Raw genomic sequence first — 25,672 nt, 5'->3', positions numbered from 1 at the left:
TAGAAAAGCATTGTATCATAGTGGATTATAGTATTATATATTTTCCACTAAGGCTCTGGATTACAGGTAATAATGCTATCAATAATGTTCAGTTTCTTGCACAGATCAATTGTTTCGCTTCATAAGACCTCAGTATATCAACAGGTGCCACGGATTATAATTTCGTCTTGACTAAAATGCTCTTTTTGACTCTCAAATCACCAGTAGCCAGTGACTTGCATTTTATTCCTCACCAGTGACCATGTGAGTTATTAACAGAGAATTAACAGCACATTTTCACTTTAGGGTGATCTGTCCATTTAGGCTGTAGGTTTTGGGCTGTTGGACCACCCAATAGGAAATCTTCCAATAGGAAATTCAGTCTATGCTTCTGGTTCCAGTAAATTGTCAACCCCTGTGAAAAACAGAGCAGAACGAATCATCTTTAGTTTGTTCAACAAGGCTAAAATCCTAAAACAGAGAGGCCCTTTCCACTTCCTGTGTGACATGTTTGCCAGCAGTGACCTCACACGATCTTTCATCTCTCCGTCCTCCATGCATTCCCTTCAACTGGGCTATTTATAGTTCTGTCTATTCTTCAGGCGACGAGCGGAAACCCTCAAAGACAGTATGGCGGCCGGGACCTCGGCCAATCAGCTTCCACCAGACTGTGACATCATCAGCATGCGCGGCTGTGAGTCTGAAGGGTTCGCTTTGTGTCTGAGGAGCGGGGAGCGATGTGTAAGGGTCAGGGAGGGACTTTGATGCCCGACGGCCACTGCTGTTATGAGAACACAAAAGCTGCTCTGTCTGAGCGCTGTAAGAAGAGCAGCCTTTGAGATGGAGGGGATTTATGGCCTCAAGTGTTCGCGACCTCAAGCAAAGCTTCTGTTGTGTGAAGACATGGCAGTGAAAACGGCCTCAGAAGTGGTTTGACGCACATTAAACGTGCCATTAGTTGGCACGCTGTTTGTTTGAGTATGGTTATGGCTTCTGCTGTATGTCATCTGTGTCACAGATGTCAGTTTACATCGTGATCAGTTCAGAGGTGTCCGAGCAAAACAAAAGTTCCTTGTCGGACAATTGCGAAAAGAGGGAATGCCATGTTAGCAAACACAAGGAACTCATTGATTCGTTGAACTCGTCTGCAACCCAGAGACCTACTTAAGCAGTTCCCATCATGTAATTCGAGGTTGTGGACATTGCTTTCCCAGCCACCTTTTATGTGGGTTAAAGTGTGAAGTTGTGGTTAATGAGGCTGGTAAACCAGAAGGTTGTGGGTTTGAGTCTCAGGTTGCTTCAGGAGGATTGGCCATGCCATAAGTCTGCTTTCTGAAACAACTGCTTGTGTAGCTCAATTTATTGTCCAACATTAACATGGAAAGCCTTAGTTATTTTCAGAATATGCTTTCATCAAACAGTCACCCAGCAACTTTATGTGAGTGTGCACATCTTAATCATTATTCAAATATTTACAATATATTTTCATAGTAAAAAACTAAGAAAAAGTATTGAAAAGTCATGAATTATCCATTCAGAAATATATCGTTTTTGATGAATTGCACTAAATGACATTTCACAACCTGAATTGATCTTGCATTGTTATGAAAAGGTCAAATCTAATATTTTAGGACTTACTGACTTTGACGCACAATCTTGAGGGCTAGAGCTCCTTAACTTGATATATTTTATGGTTTTGTTTTATTTGGTTATACCATATGACTGATTAGGCAGACAAAAGTTTTTTTTGTGAGTGTGTGTGTGTGTTTAAATAATAAAATAAAAAAATCCTTGCATTTCATAAAATTTCCCTTTATTTTGTTTTGTTTTATTTTGCTTTGCTTTGCTTTGGGCTTGAATTAAGCTTCTTTTTTTTTTTGCTCATCTATAATATGCATTTTCCACCATTAACCTGAAAGGCTTTTTTTTTTTAATTTTTTTATTTTGTTTAACTTTAATTCACTTTTTCACTTTGTATTGCTTTACTTAAATGAACTTCTTTTGTAGCTCATATGCGCACAACATATTTTCCAACATTAACCTAAAAATGCCTTTATTGTATTTATTCATTTATTTTGTTTTCTTTCGTGTTGTTTCATTTCGATTCACATTTTTCACATTGCTTTGCTTTACGTTGCTGTTTTGGACTGAAATTCAGCTTCTTTTGTAACACATCTGTAAAATATATTTCGCATAATGTCTTTTTGTTTGACTACGTTTGGCTGTTTCCACTATCCTTAGCTTTGCTTGTTTGTTTTGTTTCGGACTGGAATTAAATTCTTGAATGAACTTCCCTTGTAGCTCATCTGAACAATGTATTCTCCAGCCTTAACCTGAAAAGCTTTTGTTCCTCTCAGGATGTGCTTTCATCAAACGGCCACCCAGCCACTTTATCTAGAGATCTTATAAAGTGTCATCGTGCATATTTATCATCCACCTCGGTATTCCAATACTCCATTTCTCCTTTGTCAAGCCAAGTATCTATTCATGAGCACCTGACTCCCAGCATGCATCTGTTGATCTGGCACTCTTGATAGCATCACGGCCTCTCGTACCTCTTTCCATCTCGCTTTCATCACCGTGCCAATGTCTCGTCTGTTCTCGTGTAGTCACTGGTGTTCCTCTAGTGTTCGCTATCGATCAGCCGAGCTGGTTTTGATCTTCCATGAGGAGCGGAAGACTTCGGAGCACCTGCATTCGGCAGGCGAGGAGCGTTTGATAGGAGAAATTAATGGGGTTGGTTATGTTTGGATTTCCTCGTTCGGTGTAACACGCGAGGGTTGGGTCCCGCGGGAGGCGAGGGTGCTCCGTCTTTGTGGCAGGAGCCCCGTCACCCGATTTAGTGTGGCGTGCCGGCGGAGACATAATGTGATCAACAGAGCGTGATGGGAACAATGAAAGGGCTGGCGCAGGGAAACGTGCTTCAGACACCTCCAGCTTGTTACCTGAATGCTGTAGCAGGATGTGAGAATGATCGTTTGGAAAAACAGAGGAAACAGAGCTAGTATGGTGGGTTTGTCTTCATGCATAAAGGAGGCAGAATTTTTTTTCCACATATGACATCTGTTTCTTTGAACCTGTTCTCCAGCAGTGCCCGGGCATCCAGGACCTCTGCCAAGCTGTATCGTGACCTGTCTCCCTTTCCTTTTGCAGATCCTCGCAAATGTGTCAAAAATGTATTCTCATTTCTCTCTGCTTTAACTTGTATAACAAAAATATGAGCGAATTAAAGACATAGATCATTTGTGTTGCACATTCTTGTCATTCCAAACCTACATGGCTTTCTCTCTTCCGTGAAGCATACTAAACGTTCAGCTGAATATGTGTGTTGCTTCTTTCCATACAACAACATCATATAGGAATAGATGCACTTCAATCTCATGAAAAACAGATTTGAGAGCATGGTGACGATTTTCAGTGAATAACAATTCCTGCGGCCATTTCTAGCCTTGTGTTATTTTAATCGGAGAAACTGTTGCAAGTGATTCAGTTCATGAAGGGAACTGTCCGAATGAATCTCAAACTGAATCGGGAACAATTTCAGAGGTGTTTGACTGACTCGCTCAGAAGAGTGAATCTAGTATCACTAGATCTGATTCTAAACAGCTGAGAGATGAAAAGCACAAATGACTGATTGCTGAAATATTATCTGAGAAAAGGTAATAAGCTCTGTGTACAGTCCAGTGTCAGAATAAGATTTCACTGGGTCTAGTGACACCGTTCCTCACACCAAGCTATCATACATTATAGATTTTCCATTGCTAGGTGAGCGGTTTCTTTAGTTATGGTAGATTACACAGGGCCACTGCAATGTTTTATGCTAATTCTAATGCTAATGGACTTCACAGCCCAGGTCAGACACTTTTTACCCATAATTCCTCTCTATCAGCTCATCTTCGACATTTGAGAGTCTTTCCCAGCCAGATCTCACTGCTCCACCTAAACTAAACCGCCTGTTTATATTTGTACTGAGACAATATTAAATGAGTAACACACTCCTGAGAGATACAGCATGTCTCATAGTCAGAACAGATGTCCTGCGTGTGTGTGTGTGTGTGTGTGAGAGAGAGAGACACATGTCTTTAGGTGTGTATAGATGGGGAGTCACAGAGCTAATAAATGAAAGTTGATCATGTCATTGGCCTCGCTCAATAAATCAGACCTGAACTTATGAAAACAGACACGTTTATTCAGTTGTACTTCCCAGAAGGAAAAGAGGGAGACTGGCCCTGCACACACACACAGACACACACACAGCCAAACACACACACACACACACACACACACACACACACTAGTTTTTACATTTTCCTCACAGACTAAAAATCTGTCGTGTTGTGTTTAAAAAGTGTTGGGTCAATTACAAATAAGACTTTCAATAATAATAATAATAATAATAATAATAATAATAATAATAATACTTTTTATACTATACTTATTAAATTAAGTGTTATTATAAATAAGTGTTACATTATTTTGGTCTATAAAGGTTGTTTAAAGTATAATATAGAAATAAATCTGAATTATACTACTACTACTACTAATAATAATAACGATAATGATTTTGTTTTTATTTTAATCTTCTACTTTTTCATTTATTTATTTAGAACAGCACTTTTGCTCCACCAAGGTTGTTTAAAATGTAATGTAGAAATAAATCTGAACTAGATGAAGAATGAATAATAATAATAAGTCTTATGCCTATATTATTCTTTTCTTATAAAAATATATTTTCTATGACAATTATCATCGCTTAGCTTATTAATGTGGAAGAAATGCCCCTGGACATTCATTTACATCTGATAATGTGATCAGTTTGCATAATGTTTGTTTGTTCTTCTCTCAGATGACACATATTCATGCATGTAAGCGTATGATTATGGTTTATTTATTGATTTTATTGAGCAGCATCAGATGACTGTGAGACTGTAAAGGAATGCACTCAGGGCCTGCCTTCACGAATGGCAACTATTTCACACAAATGCTTCATCTAACTTCAGTTCTGCTGGCTGAAATCCTCAGTCTTGTTTCATAAGAGAAAGTCTATTTTCAAGTCTAAAGTCTTGTCGAAACCCTGTTTGCTGGCAGGGAACATTTGCATTTAATTGTAGTCTTTCAAAGGCCTTTGAGTTGATTTTTTAACGCTCTGCTCATGCGACAAGCAGCTACTGTTTAACACTAGTTTGTATTCAATGTCATTTTCATTTTAATAGCTATGAGAGAGCAGATATCATCTTTTCATTTACCAGAACTCTGAAGTCAAAGATTAGCCTCCGTCTATAATAATAATAATAATAAAAATCTTCAAACATCAGGGATTCTCATTTTATTTGAATTAATTCACAAAGACAAGCGTGAAGAAGAAAAAAAAAAATGCCAATTTGATCTACTCGCCTGTGGAACAAAACATTTAAAAAGATGAATTAAAACGATGTCAAAGAAGAAGGAAAAAAATATATATTGCTATTTGTTTACTGCTTAGCTTTGAGTTTTATAACAAGAAAAAAAATACTTTTAGTAGTTTAACGGCTTAGAGAAGGAATTTGAAATCTTTATTAGAAGATGTTAAATCTGTTTTTCTCTGATGGCAAATAATGCAATAGAAGAATAAATCGTGAAATAAGCATTTCTCATTCCACATCATGTAACACTGAGAATCAGACTGTGTGCATAAACGTATTGAACGTTTTTTTTATACATTTTAGAAACCATTATTTTAAGTGCAGCAGCTGTATTTGAATCTAAACTGGGTGCCAGTAACACCACATATTAGTCTCCTTAAAAGGTGATATTCTAAAATTGTCAAATGTGGAGAAAAGAGGCTTGGAATGAAGCAATAAAGTCCAAATAAACACTTTAATATTTGGAATATCAGTTTGAGTTTCATGCCAGCGCTCTGCCTTTTCCTTTTTGCTCTTTGTGAAACTAAAGAGCTTACATATGTTCAGTCATTTTCTTCTTTTTATTATTTTTTAGCTTTGATTTTTAAAACAAATCTTAAAAGACAAGCAAAAAAACAAAAAATAATTTCATGTCATATTATCATCTTTATAAATGGCAGTATTCTAAACAGGTCTAATATGGACAAAGGACATTCGGAACGAAGTAATAAAGTCAAAAAAAATAAAAAATAAATAAATAATAAAATAAATAAATAAATAAATAAATAAAATTCTTTGCAACATTAGTCTAAGTTTGAGTTTCACCAGCGCTCTGAGTTTTCCTTTGTTCTTTGTGCTGATGTATTTTATTTATTAATTTATTTTTAGTATTGTCATGTCATTAAATGGCAATATTCAAAAAGTTTCTAACATGGACAAAATATATTTGTGGAACAAAGCAATAAAGTCCAAATAAACTGCATCAGTTTGAGTTTCATACCAGTGATATGTATTTTCCTCTCTCTTTATTAATTAATTAATTTTGACAGTTAAATTGTTTATTTATTCATTCATTCATTCATTCACCTTTTATTAATTGATTTATTTTATTAATTTGCTTCACTACTCAGCTTTGGGGTTTAGAACAAATCTAACTTCAAAAGGCCAAGGGGAGGAATTTTATGCTAAATCTTTTTTTTCTCGCTCTGAGGATAAATAATGCAATTTTTGTAGTATCATACAGTACACAATGAAATAAGCATGAAAAGTGCACTGGATGTGAATGTCTTTGCGTGTGTGTGTGTGTGTGTGAGGAGTGGCCGGAGGAGATTGAGATTAACTGTTGACATGTCTATTGATCTGGGTTCAGTGTGGTTTCCTGTGTGTTTCGTCTGGCCAGGTCTGACCGGATACAATAACAGTTTAGCCAGCTTTCCAGCGGGGCTCCGGGGTCCTGCAGCACAGGGCTGTGTTGAGATGGAGATAAGGTTAAGCCTCTCTCTCTCTCTCTCTCTCTCTCTCTCTCTCTCTCCATCATGGAGTTCTGACAGTTCCATCACCTGTCCTCAGGTTGAAGGCCGTCTTACAGCTTGCTCACAGTTAAAATGTTTTAATAACCTTCCCGAGATCTGGCTTACAGTCTCTGCTCGAATTCCTGACCGCAGATTTGAGCCGAGGAGTGTTTTGCACACAAACCTGCAAAAAAAAAAATACTGTAGTTGTTGCGGTTGTAAATACAGTAAAAGTGTTTCACATAGCACTGGAAAGTTGAGCTGAGCACATACAACAAGCAAACAAATGGAAAATAAAATAAAATCATTAGGTTTAATTAACAACAAAATACTTTGTTTAAATTTTAGGAATTGTCGAATTGCATTATGCTGCAGTCATGTGACACATCAAACAGTGTATACCATATCTGTGGGAACCCAAGTGTATGTGTAGAGACATTAAAGCAGATCTCAGAACCGTTCCTCGTGACTTATGTTAACTATCAAACTGTTAGCAAAGCTCTCTGGACATGCCGACAATTAGAGGCGTATTAGAGCTCATTTCAGCTCGTTGAGTCTAATCACACACTAACACAGTCTGAAGGTCGCACAGCAATCACAGGCTCAAGGGTCAGGAGGCTCTGCTTTAAATCGCCCTGCTTTTGCTAAATCAAACGAACAGTTTAGGGGTGTATCTTTAATAATCTGAAATGTAGACCGCTGAGCCAGAAAAGGCCTTTATGTTCCCCAGACCTGATGGCTGTCAGTGGTTTTAGCCCACCGGTGTGTCAGTGAAGAAGCACAGTCTCACACACACACACACACACACACACACACACACAGACACATATGTTTGTTTTTGTGTAAAGTGTGTTCATCCCATAGGTGTAATGGTTTTTATACTGTACAAACTGTATATTCTATGGCCCTACACCAACCCTACACCTAACCCTAACCCTCACAGGAAACTATGTGCATTTTTTTACTTTCTCTTTTTTTTACTTTTTGTAAAAAGACACTAACAGACAGACAGGTTTTGTCTCTCACACCTCTCCTTTCCAGAAAAATGTTAACAATCTTACTTTGGGTCTCAATATGACAACAGTTTTCACCATCAGAGCAGAAGATAGCTTTAAACGTGTGTCTGTTTCCTGCAAAACTGTCTCAACTACTTCCTGTCTGTTTTTCCATTTCCTCAAGGCTAAACTTCAATGTGTCTTACAGGTAGATATTAGTTATACTGGTTTCTAAGATTGTTTTTCATGGACGCTTTGGTTTTTGTGAATTGAAAGCGGTGTTAATTTGATTTCTAGGTGAATAAAAGAAGGGCTGGTTTGGGGGTTACTACACCCCCCCCCCCCTTTAATTTTTTGCATTCACAATAACATTTTTTTTTTTTCCTGGTGTAAAGTAAAATGCTAATCCCTGTTGGATTGATTTTGCATGCAAGGCCAAAATGAAACAGGGAGTAATGCCAAGTATGGAAAAATGCAACTAATTCAACATTTTTGGTTCTGTGTGTAACGGCATGACTTTAGCAAATTGCTAAAGTTCAGAGTTCAGCGGGTTCATATGTGTTACACTGACAGAAAGTCCAACCATGTGAGAAAACCTCCATGTGCAACTTACAGCCATTACAGTCTTCCTCCCTCTTTATATCTGTATTTCCTCCTGTCACCAAACCCTCCATCCTCCAGGAGACGTTAGATTGAACAAGAGCTGGAGAGCTTTGCTTAAACCCCTCTAAATGCCCCCTAACCTCTCACGCTTTAGCGGAGGCTTTCACAGGCCAGCGACCAACTTCATCCAGCAGTGTTTCTCTCGCTTTATTTCTCTTTAAACCGCCACACACAGCCATCCCTCCATCCGTCTCGCTATGGCTTTGTCTGAATCTGTTTAGATCATCTTTGGAGACATCAACTCGGTTTGGCTTGGATTTCATTTCATGCCCTCACACACAAAAAATGTGACCCTGTAAATGCACAGAAAGATATTTGGTGAGGCAAAGATGGCAGACAAAGGCAAGGTATTATAGATCTGCCACAGACATCAGAGGAGCGGAGGTCAATTTTTTCCTCGTTCTCTGAAAGGAAAGTAATTTTCTGTCAGTTTTGTAAAGACAGGTGGTTGTGTTACAGCCTCTCTGAAGAGGGCTAGCCTAGTCATTAAATCAGGGCTGTAGCCACCAGAGACATTAAGGGTGGCAATTGTCCCCATGTTCAGAAATGGCCAAATTGTTCCCCCAGTATTTGATATTCTTGCACTGATCTGCTGCACTCCATTACTCAGGGCTCTGTTTGCTGTTAGAATGATGGGGGAAATGGTTTAAAAGTTACATTTTTAGTCTGGACTGGTCTAACAGTGCTCATCAATGTCAAAATGAGTGAGATGCCCAATCAAATCGAAGTTCACAGAGGCAGAGCACAGATTCCAGCATGAAGCATCAGTTTAACATTGAAAAAGAGATGGGTAAGATGACAGAAGAGCAACTGGTGTACGATAGAAATGTCAAATGAAGATGGTAATAGCCAGTGACGCAAACTACTAGTTTTTACCTCAGATTTTGCCATTTTGAATTGAAAATATGCTATCGTTTATGTGATTCACGTAATTCTTAACTAAATGAGAAGTTCGTTTTGAGTTTGTTTCGGCAGTTCGAAACTTTCTGGGGAGTTCGTTTTGGCTCCTAAACCCCTTTGAGCTTCCATTGGTCCATTGTGTTTACGCAATCGGTGGGTGTGTTCTGAAACTCCACCTTCTTTGACGTGCAATTAATTATTATTATTTATTTTTTTTAGTTGTTTCTCATTCCATGGAAGTCCAACCATAGAATAACAACATCTGATTACACTTTGAGTGTCGAAAAAGCTGAGCTGGCACAAATATACCCCCACCTGTACGATCGATCGCAGATTTTAAAGATTCAGAAAAAGCATTTAATTCCTAGAAAGAAATTGCAACGAAGCTTGGTGTTGACGACCCAGAGTTATGCAAAAAGTGACGAAGAGGAACATCAGAGACAAGTTTTCCAAAGCCATGAAAGGAAAGAGTAAAGCAAGTACCAAATACATGTGTTTCAAATAAATTTTACACCGCACTGCTACTGCTGCTGTTGTTCTTTCAAAAGCTAATTTAGGGTTCAATAAATGAAATGGCAAACAAATATACAATAATAAACCTTTGTTTTTCTCAAAAGTAAATCATGACACCACAAAAAAAAAAAAAAAAAAAAATATATATATATATATATATATATATATATATATATATATATATATATATATATATATATATATATATATATATATATATATATATAAAGGTGTAACTATGTATCCAGTTTAATAAAACAAATGAACACATCACAAACTGACTCAAATATTTTTTTCCACATCATGCTTAAGTTTTCAGACTATGAGCCATTCACACTTGCGATAAAAGACTGATTATGGAAATAAAATGGTTGTTTTGCATTGCGAACATGATATTTTACTCTGAACTGCTGCTAATCATTATTCATTTATCTATAATATTCTGAGCATTGGAGCCTGTCTCACACCTAGATTACCTACACTTCTTCATTTCATCGTTGTTGTGTTTAGGGGATACGCACGAGTGTCACGAGTTATGTTTACATTGATCTACACAATATAATGTTCGAAAACAGTATACTGTCGCTCAGCCTTTTCAAACTTCTTTTTGCACCCAAACGAAGAATGAAAATGAACTTTGTTGAAGTATATGGGGGCCTTTAGTGTATAACTGTTCATTGAGGTTTTGCTATAGAATCAGTCAAATGAAAATATATTTGCCTACAAACAGCAGAAGTTGGGTTCTACTGAAGTAAAACTGCTATTCATTTTCTACATAGGGAAACTGTTTTTTAACAATAACTTACAAACCTTCAAAGACATGCTTACTGTGAGCTCTGAAGTTGCTAATCAATGATATATGCTTTTGATGAAGCAGTCAGTTCACATTATTTCAACGTATGTTTTAAATAATCATGTTAACAGAGGAATCTCTAGTGAAAAAATAAAAACTATATTACACATGATGCGGCAGAGAAAATCCACCAATCAAAGAGCAGCTATGAGCACTGAGCTCCGCCCACTCCCATAAAGTACCACGAATAACTTTAATTGTATAATTTTATATTTCTTCATCGTTTTTAATATGATTGTCACTGAAAAACTGGGCGGGCACTAAAGCAATTTACATATAAATGAGCTGTTTTTGGAGCTTAATTAAATAAATGCTTTTTTTTATTTAAAGGAAATTTTAATATATGACACTCGCAGGATGTTTTAGTGGTTCATCAACCTCTTATATGTCAAAAGCTCAAAGAAAATTTGATTTATCATGTCATGGCCCCTTTAAGGCAGAGCTAAAAACAACAACAACGAAAAGAGATGGCCACCATCATTTCACAGGCATATTCCAATGCCATTGATTTACTACACTGTAATAGAAGCTCCTCTACCTCCGTCCCAGATGGGACAGTACAAATAATTATCAATCGATGTTTACTGTCGTCTCACTGTGGTGTATTATTTTAACACGTGATTTACTCCATCACCCGTCTCGCTACGGACCGGCTATTTGCATGCGAGCTCTCCGACCAATCAATGTTTCCAATTATCTAAAGACCTCCAATTGTGATGAATTACAGGGCATAATGGCATTGCATGTAATTCGGCTTTGCCTTGTGCGGCTGTGACATCGATAGTTTTGAAATGTGTGATTTGTGTTGTCTCTAATCCACTTAGCATTTATTGATTTTTAATGGTATTGTCTTTAGTTAACACTTTAGCAACTGGGATTTTTTGTCGTCCTTTGTGCTCACAAGCCACAGAACGCTGGGGGACAATGCTTGAAAGAGGAAAGATACAAAGAGAGAGAGAGAGAGTGTCTGGGTTTGAAAAATGAAGCTGCGCGCGCGCATGTGTGTGTGTGTGTGTGTGTATTTGCACTCGGTTTAATTTGAGACTGACTATTCTATGTAATGATGCTGAAAATACAGCCTTGATCACAGCAATCAATTAAAATTTCACACTATATTTACATAGTAAACAGTTAAATCAACATACAATTGAAATTAAATGTCCTGGTCGGGTTGTGTGTGATTTATCTGTTCAAATTATAATTTAAAAGAATTGAAACTGAAATAGAAATTGGTGCTTTGCTGCATATTTTTGCAAAAAGTTATTAAAATAATAATAATAATAAAAATAACCCTGCCATTCAACCTCCAGCCACCATGCATGTAATGTGCACTTTTTATGAATTTATTATTTCCTGAAGATGAAAATCCAGTCCTGCCCTTCACTTTTCTCATTTACCATTTTGTTTCTTGGAAATAGTACACAATGTTTAAGAAAAAATGGCTTGCAAAAGTGATTTTATGTTGACTTAACACTAGAATTATCTTCTGCATCTTTTCTCACCTATAGTAGAAACAGTTGTAACTGGAGTATCACACTGCTCCACACTGAAGAACCAACCTGTGCACGTGAGAGAAAATGTCAAACATAGAGTGAGAAACATGGGAAGGAGGGATAATGAACTTATTTCTCGGCAGGTGTGAACTGAGCTCGTTATAGACACGAGTGTGTTGTTAACCCAGTGTTTCTGTGCTGAGTGTGTCTCACGTCAGTCCCACCTAAACACACACTGAACCGTCACTCCTCCTGAAGACACCGAATCAGTGTTTCTCATCCCAGTATTTCTCAGTCTTCCCAGTAGCCCTATTATTCTGTTTTTTTTTACATGCCAGCTTCCAGAACAGGCCGTTCCCAACAAAAGTTTTCTGAACACTTGCAGCACATTAACAATGGCAGAGTAATGAACACCGAGGGGAAAGAACAGGCTAGAATTTCACTTCACCTGATGCTTCCAACTGTGTCTTTGTCCCGACATACAGGAGGAAATTTGACGTAAATTGGCCCACCGTGCTACAATCTCTGCTCTACATGCTAATCAAATGTGTAGAATTAGGAGTCTGAACTTAACTCAAGCTGGCTAATCTTCTTAAATCCACGACACTCTTCCATTAGAAGCTGCCACTGTTATTACTGCTACTTAATTCTTCCTTTAAAGAACAGTGGAACTGTGTGCATTCGTGCATGCAAGTAGTCAGAAATACTGCTGCAGCAGATATAACATACATGAAATAACCTCCATATAGCATACGAGAATAACCTATATACAGGTGGAGCTGGGGAAGGTGGAGGGTTTTTCTAAAGCAAAGTACTACAGCATGCACTAGTCATATCTTTGAATGTTAAGCAGCGAGCTCATTGGCTACCGATACAGGAGATAACCAATCAGCTGTGCCATGTGATATTTTAATTTATTTCATTTTATTTTACAGCCAAGTCTCAATATTTCAATATGTTGAAGGGTAATTTTCCTTCATATTAACACAATACATCAATTTACAGAAACAGAGTTGACTTGTGAGACACAAAGAATGAAACTTGACTACTTACTAGCCATATTTGATATATATATATATATACAGCCCTGACAGACAGAAAGAGCCCTGAAACGGTGTCTGTGTGCTATAGCAAGAGACTGTGTCATGGTGCTCATGTGGAAAATGCAGAATCAAATGCCTGTGTTTTGTCCCTCACTATTCTGCTTTCAAATGCATTGGCAAAAAGACAAAGCATGCAACCCATGCGGGTAGATGTCTCTGTTTAACCCTCCTTTACTGCAATATTTTTTTTTTGTGCCACCTTCATGCTTTGCAAACTTCATTACCTGGAATGCAGCCCGCTGAAAGAGATTATTTTATATTTTTTCATCGCACGGCGGATGTGATATTTCTCACCCTCATTCCCTCACTGTGCCTTACAGCAATACAACACGATAGAAAAAAAAAAAAAAAACACAAAAAAAGCAGCAGTTTTATAAAACGGATTTGTGCAAAACAGCCTGAAGGAACATTCTGCCCTTGGAAAGACTGAATCTTCAGGGAAAGGAGATTGGTGTGCGCCTCACATTTCCCGCTCTCCCCGCCCATTAGGAGGAAAGCGATAGGAAATGGAGAAACAAGAGAGGTAATCTTGGAGTTTGGTAGAGTTTTAATAATCATCATGTCAGCGGTGGTTTGTGTGCATGTTACTCGTCTCGAGGAAGGCACAGTTTGTGAGTGTGATTCTGCCTGCGGTTTCTTGTGCGTGAGTGTGTTTCTGATAACTAGCGCCTCTGGAGCGTGAGCCTCGTGACACATTAATGTGCGGTACAGATGACACACACCGCAGGGGTTTATGGGTATGAAACCGGAGCGAGATGCTCTGCAGAGCGGAGGCAGAAACAACACACTGTTAAAGAAGGTGATGTGCTGGCCTTGTGTGTGCTGCAGTGATGCATTATGGGGATTAAATGACGTCTCGGCTGTCACTGTGCAGCCGTTCTCTAGCTGGCTCTTGTTAGACGCTCGCTTGGCCCGAGACCATCCTGTGTGATTGTGTGCGTCGCAGATTTCTGAGGCTTTGATGCCGTGCTCTTGTCATGCTGCCGTCTGCTTGCTGAGGGTTTGTGGGACAGATGCCAGTGTTCCCCAACATCTGGCCTCTGTGCTTTCTGCCCTCTCTTTAAAAGGGGGGCTGTTGATTGTGTCTAATTTGATGCACGATACACGTATTTATACACGTTTTTAGTTGTAAACTACAGTTCAAAGGTTTTTTTTTTAAGTCTCTTTTGAACTGTTTGAGTGACACAATCTGTTCATCTGGCTCAGCCAATGGCGTGAGTCTGGGGGCGGGACTATCTCTTTGACTGATTCTTGGATTCTTTTCCTCAGCTGTATGTTCCCGTTCCTCTCGCAGCATCAGGCAGGTGTTGACAGTCGACACCATCACCTGCCGCTCGCCGTGTCTTTCCTCCAGTCACCTGCTTTACTTCCTCTGTCCCCCGAGGAGCCCGACTGCTTAACCTCCATCATTCCTCTGATCCGAGAGCACAGTCCTCCTCAACAAAGAACAAGCTCTGCTGTTAAATCAACTCAAAATGTGACTTAATTGAACTCTGTGGGAGTACGTTTAACTCGGTTGGAGTTCGTTTAACGCCGCTGATTTAATTGTACTGTAGTACAGATAAAGTTCTGTCATTTCCATTCCATACAAAAGGCAGAAATCAGCAAGATTTCAAAGCCTTTCTTCATGTCAATGGCTTATATTCACCTTCCAACAAGACGAAAAATCACAAACCAGAATCTATTTAATATCCTTTTGGGCTCTTAGACACCAGTGAGATTAAATCAAGACACTTGCTCGCTCTTTCTTTCTTTCTTTCTTCCATCCTTCCTTCTTTCTTTCTTTCTTCCGTCCTTCCTTCCTTTCTTCCGTCCTTCCTTCCTTCCTTCCTTCCTTCTTTCTTCCATCCTTATTTCTTTCTTTCTTCCTTCCTTCTTTCTTTCTTTACTTCCTTCTTTCTCTCATTTTCTTTCTTTACTTCCTTCTTTCTTTCTTTCTTCCTTCCTTTCTTTGATCCTTCCTTCCTTTCTTTCTCTCTTTCTTTACTTCATTCTTTCCTTCTTTCTTTCTTTATTTCTTTCTTTCTTCCTTTGATCCTTCCTTTCTTTCTTTCTTTCTTTCTTCGTTCCTTTGATCCTTCCTTTCTTTCTTTATTTCTTTTTCTTTCTTTCTTTCTTTCTTCCTTCCTTTGATCCTTTCTTTCTTTGTTCCTTCTTTTCTTTCTTTCTTTCTCTTTTTCTTTACTTCATTCTTTCTTTCTTTCTTTCTTTCTTTCTTTCTTTCTTTCTTTCTTTCTCATTCAGTTCCTGTAATCTCAGTCTGCTCTCTTGAATTTCAAAGTCTCAAAGTGTGCTCAAATTTTCCAAGATACAAAAGTTTGCAGTCCGTCTGATATTTGGAGATTTTAAAATGATCTCACATCTCTTGTCAAATTCTTCCTAGAGTTATGGAATCCACATTAATTTTACAGGATCTTTTTTTCATGACATTTTGGTCTAAAGATGATATAACACACGTTATAGTTCTCTGTCTGTTTAGCTCCTCCCCCGCTGCAGAGTAATCTTCCGGTATAATCTACTCAAAGCAGCAGACGTTTAGCCGTGTAATTGGGATAATAATTATTGTCTGGTTAGTGGCAGCTGAGTAACTGAGGGGGTCAGAAACAAATTCCATATGGCAGGAACAACACAGCCAGCAAGATCCCTAGATAGTGCACACAACCTTTTCAAGTAGGTTTCAAGAGTTCAAGTGGAAACTGTAACTCTGAGCAAGATGTTTGTTTGTGCTATTGCATTATTTGATTTATTTATTTCTTAATATCACACTTATTAACCGGAGCACTAACACTCTGTTTAGCTATGCAGATCCTAATTATCCTCCAATAAAGCGCTGACACAGCATCGCGCCACATCTGCCAGGGCCACTGGGAAATATCGGGCAACGAGAGGTTAAATATCCATTTGTCACACCCCTCACCCGTCCCATGTGACCTCGGCTCTCGTAGCCACAGCAGTGGGGCGATTCTTGCTAGAATACATAAATCAGTGTTACTGCCCACCGCTTCTTTTATCTCCATTCAGAGGGCGATTTATTTGACTCGCTCTTTATTTGAAGGGTGTTCAACGGCCGTTCAGTCAGCTATGAATGCTCGCTCTGTGTTGTGGGTGGTAAAATGCTCAGAAAACAATATGGTTGTGGCTCGTCTGCAGCGCTCAAGGCCTCTCCGGTCTGTGTGCGTTCACACAATGTCCTTCTTCACTGTGACTCTGGAACAGATGACAGTGTGAAAGTCGTTCTCTTTTAACGCCGGTCGTTAATCCTGCGACCGAACCTCACTTTCATGTCTCAGCGAAGACCTGAAAGCTTTTTTTTCACCTCGCTATTCCTCAGCCAAGCTGTTTAATGTGATTTAATTTAATTAAAAGGGAAGTTGGCTATCTCAATATATTAGCTTATTTCATAAATTACTTTGTTTCCCATCAACCTTGTAATCGGAGGAGGCCCCGGAGCTCACAGGAGAATAAAAAAGCGTGTGATATGAGGATTTAATGTGCATGAGACCAGATACTGATTGTAATGCCATGCAAACATGACGGAGATGTCAGAAAAACTCAACTGTGTCAAACTGACCAGAGAGAGTTTCAGTCAAAAGCCCCAGGACTTGGTTTTCTAGTTATTGATATAAATTAGTTTACAGGCACCATGACATAATTTTTTTGTGACTTTTAGTTTGTCTGTTTGTCTTTTTGGCCCTCTTTTTGCAGGACAAATTCCTGTTGGAATACATAGACACAGGCAAGAAAACTTTCTTTTTTTTTTTTTTTTTTTTTTGCAACATTTGTTTAAAACAATACAATATATAAATATTTAATATATGATATTACCATATATAATTAATATTCTAGAGGTCTTCTGAAAATCATATACATGTCTACAGTGTTTTTTTTTACTTTATTATTTATTATTTTATTAAAATACAGTTAATAATCTTACAGTAAGAAATGCAGACCAGGATTATTATAATTTACTCAAACTAAAACCATAAAAATAACAGTAATGGTGATAAAGTACTGTATATAGGCATAAAAAATTATGTAAATGACAAAAAGACACAACACTAATACTAAAAGCTACAAAAAAAAGAAAACAAAATATTGATAGAAAACTATAAAAATAAATAATAATAAACTATACTAAACTAAAATAAAATAAGTAAACCTTAAATTTAAATTATTTCAGCTTGTTGCCAAGACAACATCTCTCTTTTTCTTTCATTTTCACAATATACAAAAAATAAATAAAATAATGTGCAGTATTTAGACACATTTATATAAAAAAAAATATAATAAATGACTAAACCTTTAACTTGAATTAAAATGAAAACAGGAAATGGGAAAAGAGTCACATTCAAAATATTAATAAAACCTTACATACATAACATTTTACTTCCTTGCCATGTACTTAGTTTTTATTTGTCATTTTATGTAGTTTTTCCTTGACATTGTATGGCACAACTAGTTTTGGCTACATAATACAAACCAGCATCCACTGGAAATGAGCTTGTGATATTGACCTTATACATGTCATAACTGACATTATTCAGTATTTATTCATCTTCACAGCCTTCCTGTGATTGACAGAATGACAGGACAAGCAGCTCTGGAGTGACCTTATTCATCAGCCCTGTGCTATCAGTAACAATTTTATCTATTTCGGTTTATGGTTATTTAGTGACTGTAGACTGGAGCCTCTCACCTCCTTCCGACCTGTCAGAGATAATGTTGAGCCTGCAGAACAGCAGGGACGAATCACCGCTATTCATTTTTCTAAGTGCCGTTTCACAGTGTCACTTCATTTAACCTATTACTGTAAGTCTCTGAATGTCGTTACAGGACCGGCGGCATGGGAGTCGAAAAATCACATGCATCCACACTGCATAAAGCGGAGCACACTATTTTACAGATTTTCCAGCTCTCAGGGGGGATATCATAACGGCTATTTGCAAATATAGACATATGTTAGAGAAATCACACTTGCCAGAAGTGAAATCACAGGCTTCCAATGCTTCAATAGTCAGGGGATACATAATGATAAAACCCAACAACCCCCAGAAGAGCCACAAATCCAGGATTCAAAGAAACACAAACATACTCACCCGTACGTGCACATTATATAACCAGCAAGACAATAATGTGCGTGATTAATCACTTTTATTGTCGCTCTATCTTTAGTTTAATTGAATTGGAGGATTCTAATTCATTCCTCCTCATGTGTAAATGTGGGGCGTTTACAGCACTGCCAATCCTCTACAAATGCCAGAGACTAATTTTCCTAATAATGCCTTCATAAATGTGCTTGCCGGTGATTTGGCATATGTACATATAAGAAAAGGAGAAGCAATGGAGAAAGAGAGAAAAAAAGTAAGATTTCAAAACAAACTCTCCAGTGATGATTTTTAAATATCAAGATTTCCATTCCTCATTGGAATTTGGTTTAAATTGCCATCATACTTCAGGGAGGAATTCCATTCAAACACACATCAGATGATGTGCAACAGTTATGACTTGTCTAGTACACTCTTATTTTTCCCTGTGTAAAATGTTCTTTAAATTCCCCCTTTCTAAGTTATAAATGCGTGTTATGAATTAATTAATTCATGTGTTTTATTTTTCTTGCTTCCATTTTTCCTTTTCTGATAATTTGTTACACTCAAGTGCATCACAATACAAAATAAAAATCTATTGTTACTTTGATTCAGTGTTATTATAGTTAACTAAATCTGAAACTTAAGCTATTATTAAAACCATTAAAAACATTTTAGTCACCTTAAGTAAAATAAACATTAATTGCAATAAAAAAAAAAAAAAAAAAAAACTTTTATTTCAGCCAGTTGCCAAGGCAAAGTTGTAATTTTAATTTTCATGGGGATTTTCATGGGTTTGAGTCTCATGGATGTCTTGTTTAATTCCCAGGGATTTTCATGGGTTTGAATTTTAGGGGTGTATTTTGTTTGATTCCCAGGGATTGTCATGGGTTTGAGTCTCAGGGATCTATTTTGTTTGATTCCCAGGGATTTTCATGGTTTTGAGTCTCATGGATGTATTTTGTTTGATTCCCAGGGATTGACATAGGTTTGAGTCTCAGGGATGTGCTTTTGTTTGATTCCCAGCATAGTCATAGGATTGTTTACCAGGGAATGACATGCGTTTGAATCCCAGGGAAATTCTTGTTTGATTCCTAGGGATTGCCATACTGTTGAATCCCAGGAAAGCTCTTGTGTTTGATTCTCAAGTAATGTCATGGGTTTGAATCCCCGGGATGGTCATGGGTTTGAATCCCTAGAAAGGTCAGGGGTCTGATTCTCAAAGATGGCTGTGAGTTTGATTCCCAGGGAAAGCAAGAACTGATAAAATAAATATCATAAATACAAAGCAAGTCACTTTGGATAAATACATTTGCGAAAGATTATGAAGACAAAACATTTTTCTTTGATTAGTTTTACTTAACATCCCATATTTAGAACATATGAAGACAAAAAGAGAGTCACATTGGAATGTGCAACAGAAAAACAAGATGAAGGTCAGTATGTGAAAGCATTTTAATTGAACTTTCCCTATCTCTGTCACCTTGAGGCTGTGTTGACTCACATTTGTGACTCTTGTGTACACTAAGCTCATTGGCTGAGCTGACCCGAGACCTGTTCCTCAGTCATATCAGCCCTACAGGGAAGCGGTCAGGCGCTGTGAAGTTCACCTCAGCCCGTGTCAGGGACTGCCAGACAGGCTGTTTAAAGGTGATAATGGCTTTTAATTTAAGCCAAAGATGATTTATCTGAGCTTGGCTACCCTCCCAAACCACAGACCTGAAAGCATGAAATGAAAACTATTACCTTGGAAGTCTCATCAGTCACATTGAGTTTTCTGAATGTGGAAAAGAAGGAAAGGAAGGGAAAATGAAAACTGGAGAAGAAAACTCTATATTCAGTATTTACGGTGGATCTGGTTCAATTCGTCAGAGGTTTGAAGCTCTGTAGACTTGATAATTAATGTGAACGGCAGTGGTCTAAAGAAAAGCTATATTTAGACATTCTTATGAATATGCATAATATACGGTCTGTTTGTGTCAACCTTTGAATGCATAACAGGCCTGTTTTTTTTTTGTTTTTTTTTGGAGCCGTATCATATTTAGAATATGGTATGGTGGTCTGACTTCGAGGATGAATAATAATTTGTATTGTGATGTAAACACGGTCATTCTTTAAAGATGTCAGGACGTGATGACAGAATGGGCTCACTTTGTTTATGCACTAGTCAAGCTAATAGTGAAGAGTGATAATACTGAATGAAGAGGAAATGTGCAATCATTTAATTTGTTTTGAAAAGTGAGGACAACAAAGTCAAAATGAAAGCTCCTGTTAACATGAAGAACAAGATTTACTGGGGGAAAATTTTATACAGTTTTGTTAGCACATGCTAACAAGTTTGAGTCTGGATCCGATTCTTCTTCTGCCCAATGACCCACCATTTCCTAATAATCTAAATGCTAATTCGACAATTAATTGTTGTGTAGTGAAGACATTTAAAATATTACCAAATATTTATGTTTCAAATAAATGCTGTTGAATCTTGAAAAATAAAATACATCACAGTTTCCAGAAAAACGAACAAAAATGGGCGAAGATAAAACAGCAGAGAATTTGAAGAGAATTTCCCCCTTCCACGTTAACGCCACTTTCCCTCCAGGTGTTTTGGACAATTGACCTCTCATTAGAGTCACCCTAAAGCTATCAGTGTCCAGTTACCACAGTTACACCGCTAGATTAGCTCCAGGGTGTGTGTCTCATCTCTCACCTGGTTTAACTGTCAATCACACCTGAATGAGAACTGTTAACCAAGTAGGTTTGCCTTTACCAATAAACTCATCCCATTGTTTTGGGTGGCTAATGGTCTTTAGTAAACAGTGGTTTTAATTAAAAACCTCTCACACATGCCCGTGTTCCCAAATACCCCCGCAGTGTGTGTGTTTGCCGAGTGTTTTCACATGGTCATTTACAGGCCATCTGGAAGGGACTCGCAGTTGTTTGGTCTTTGTTTGTGAAGCGTCAGAGTATCAGCGACTGGTTTAATCCTCCTCAGCTTGTCTGGCTTCTGTGGGAGTCACAGGCTGAATGAGTGACTTTAATCTGGGTTTTTGTCTTATCACTCAGTCTGAGCTTATCCTGAGAAGTGACTGTTCTCTTTCAGACACTTTATTTACACGAGTTTTGGAGCGAAATGCTAAATTCGAACGCTTTAAGCCAGTAACCAAATTCTTGGCAAGGAAACCGTAACCACACAGTCCCATTTTTAAACTGCTTTATGTGGAAGTTGAGCAATGCTAGAAGCGTTTGTTCATGTATTTGCATAATGTTTTGAATGTGACCTCAATTATTGACAAGACATTTCACTGCTTGTTGGTTTAATTTTTTTCCTCCTCCAAATCACTTATATTACTTCATCCAGAAATTAAATTTCAAATAATTTGTTTTTTGTCCAATTAAAGTCAGTTTTCAAGGTCTAAAACAACATTGGGCCCCTTTGAAATTTAGGTAACACTTTAGTTTAGGGATCAATTCTCACTATTTACTAGTTTCTTATTGAATAAGCTTACTAGTTCATTGAATGTCTGTTGGGGGAGATCAACCAAGTGTTAGCAGATATTAAAGAGAGAATTAATACTAATACTTAATAATTATTATTATTTTAAATATTTTTTGACATTCAGGTGCAAGGTTACTTCTAGTAAGTAGAAGGTCTAAAGTGTTTACCTAAAAGGTTAGTTTGATACTCTTTTTAGGTGAAGTATTATTTAACTCTGGAAACATTGTTAGTGACAAATTAAGCACATTGTGTTGGCATTTTGTTGGTTTTGTAAAATGCTTGCGTGCAGTCTCACTGCTCAAGCAAGAAAGCAAGCAAATCGTATCTAGATCCGAGAAGTATGGGGTGCTGTTACATAACCGAAGAGAAAGAGATGAAAAGACAGGCAGACTGACAGAATACGAAAGATCCTCCAGGGAAAGAAGCTGTTTCTGCACAGAAAGTGCTCAAGACTGCAAAGCACGCCAGAAGTTTTCTGCTCTCATCATTGCTGTTGAGTTGAAAAGTGTAGCACCATAATTAAAGTGAAGTGAGTGAAGTGACATTCAGCCAAGTATGGTGACCCATACTCAGAATTTGTGCTCTGCATTTAACCCATCCGAAGTGCACACACACAGAGCAGTGAACACACACACACACACTGTGAGCACACACCCGGAGCAGTGGGCAGCCATTTATGCTGCGGCGCCCGGGGAGCAGTTGGGGGTTCGATGCCTTGCTCAAGGACACCTCAGTCGTGGTATTGAAGTTGGAGAGAGAACTGTACATGCACTCTCCCCACCCACCAATCCCGAGACTAGAACCCACAACCCTTCGATTGGGAGTCCAACCCTCTAACCATTAGGCCACGACTTCCCCAAATATCTGACGAGATATCTGAAGAGAACTTCAGAATGCGCTTGTCTGGTAACCTGAGGGAATAGCTGGAGTTTGTCTTTATTCATTGGTGAGACTATGGGTGAAGGCTTAGTAGAGATTACATTGGGATCCTCGTTCCGATAACTTCACCTTCGTTTTTTTCTTCTCTTTCCTTCAGTCTCTGCGTATTAAGCACCTGCAGAGAAAACGCTTCCATCTCAGACGATGACAGTCAGACGGCTCGTTCTCTCGCACCCTGTCACCCTCATTAAGCCTGTCGATGAAAAGTGTGGAAACTCTCGTCAGATATCTGCATGTTCCAGCGGCCCGCTAGGCTTCTAAAGTTACAAACCTCTAATCCTCCGGCTTTGGCAGAAACAACTTTGGTATTGCGGCTTAAATGGGTATTTTGAAAGTTTCTCAGGCCTTTTGGTGGTGGGTGTTTTTTTGGCCGTCCGTGTAGAGAAACAGATGTTGGCTGTCGGCCATCTTCTCAGACTCATTGACTGAGCTGTTCTGGCAGCTAGCTTCACTGACCTCTGCTTTGAGCATATTTGGCATGCATTGTATGGCTCTTTGAAAAGCTGCTCGAAATCTTGTTACATCACAATGATCAGAGCATTGGAAGCGCTTTATACAAAGACACAAGAGCGTCATAACAGGTGTCTTTTACTAATAGCTGGCTAATCCTTTCTTCTGAACAGTCTGAAGCTGGTTAATCAGCAGTCACTCCAAGTTTACAAGTTTCCTGTGACACCTCCCCATTATTTCCTTTTGTATCTCTTTCACTCTCTATTTGGAGACAAAATCCATACCTCCAATCACTCTGAGTGTCATATGTATAAACACAAGCCTTTACTGTTTATATGTCTGATAATCAAGAATATAAATGCCGTGATTCTCATAATATCTGCACAGTTTTATTTGTAATAGAATTCTAGCACACACTCTTAAAATGTCCAAAAGGGGGGTTTTGCGATTATGCAATAGAAGAATCATAAAGAAGGTTTCATTAATGTTAATGGTTGCAATGTTGAGTGGAGTACATATTATATTGCATACCAGCATACTAGTTAGTAGTTCGTTCATTGATTTTATTCTACAAACATTTGATATAGTAGTATGGCATTTTATTTTATTTTATTTGTTAAACAAAGTTTAACTATATAAAAATGTCTCACTGAAATAATAGAATGAAAATCATTCCTACATCATTCATTCATTCATTCAATCAATCATTTTACTGTTCAAACATTTAATAAGAATAGTTTGGTACTTTAGTAATTTAATTTAATTTAATTTAATTTAATTTAATTTAATTTAATTTAATTTAATTTAATTGTTAAATTATTCCTACATTTTGACAAAATGTTTTTGATATGTTATATGTTTGTTTTGTTTTTTGTTTTGTTTTGTTTTGTTTTGACTAAAGGAACTGCTTGCATCACCAAACATTGCAAATAAATGTATAATAATACCCAACACATTACAATAAATTAAGCCACAAAATATAACATTTCAAAGAAAAATAAACACATACCCATCATAATACATAATTTAGTATTCATCCCAGTAATCTCTTAGCCCCCCACTGCTCTATATTTGTGTTTTGTATCAACATTTAAGAGTATTTAGTATGAAATTACTTTTTTTATTATTATGATTTTTTTTTTTTTTAATATAGTGCTGTTTAGCCGTCCCTTTGTCTCACGTCCCATGCTAGACTGATGGCTGACAGTGTCTTCTGGATGTGCATGTGCAGAACTGTTATGGCCTTTTGGTTGTGTTCTCAAAAGACCTCTTAGTTTGAACCTATAATGTGTCTTCATTAAGACGGAGAGCCTCTTGCAACCATAGATCATCACAATGACAGGACCTGCACTATGCCACAGTCAGCAGATAATTGTGATTCGAATACCGGGGTCATTTAGGGGGAGCTTATTAACATATGTATAGGCCAGCGGATTGGTCGTCTAAGTCACTAATTTTCTCTCTGTCCCCTCTCTTCGCTTCAATCATCCATCTTTATCCATCCAACCTGTCAGTTATTGGGTACTTCATATACGCCGTCAGATGTCAGACGCCCATGAAGTGACCCTTCAGAACACAATCACTTCCTGTTGCTAAGCGACTTTGCTTGGGAAAGCAGCAACTGGATTTAGGAATGTGGATTGTATATCCATAAAAATAAAAATTGTGAAGAGGAATTGATTTTGTTTAGCTTTGAGAAAAGAAGGCCCTGTCAGTATTATGTGCCATCTGTCTGCATATGCCAACCTACTGACCTTGCATTGATTATTACACAAAATTCAAAACTTAATTGAAATGATGGCCCGTGTCAGAGCTTTTTTTTGTTCATCAGTAGCATGGCCATTACTAAAGGTCATGACCCATGACCCCAAGTGAGGAGTCCCATAAAGGGCTCAAGGCTCTCATTCAATAGTTGTGGATAACTGGGTTGGACACACAGAAACTAAATACATTCACATACTTTTCTTTGGTCTTACCCACCAGTGCTTTTTAAGTATAATAGAAATACTATTTCAGTTATTATTATTATTATAGCATTATTGTTGTTTTTTTGTATTTTGATGAAAGACTGATATTGAGTACCTTGTCAGTGTTAGTGTTTTTATTAATAATTAATAATAATTTATGTTTTTGTTAATACAGCACATAGCACTAGTCAACTAAATGAATATAACATGGCAGAGATGAATGCACTTTTGGAAGTTGAATGTAAGGGAAATGTCATTTTGGAATTTGTGTGGTCTAATGTGATATTGGAGTTAATGTTCGTTCATGATGAAATTTTATTTTATTGGTGCAATTAATTTATAGCA

At 37.6% G+C, this 25,672-nt stretch overlaps 1 protein-coding gene across 4 annotated transcripts in view; it reads left to right on the top strand.

Annotated features, from left to right (window-relative positions):
• Positions 1-25,672, top strand: part of LOC128013213 (partitioning defective 3 homolog) — a 421,775-nt gene that overhangs the window by 359,154 nt on the left and 36,949 nt on the right. The window lies entirely within an intron of this gene.

This window comes from Carassius gibelio, chromosome B24 (genome assembly GCF_023724105.1).
Source record: "Carassius gibelio isolate Cgi1373 ecotype wild population from Czech Republic chromosome B24, carGib1.2-hapl.c, whole genome shotgun sequence".
Taxonomy (NCBI): domain Eukaryota; kingdom Metazoa; phylum Chordata; class Actinopteri; order Cypriniformes; family Cyprinidae; genus Carassius; species Carassius gibelio.
This window is presented reverse-complemented; position numbering and strand designations above follow the sequence as displayed.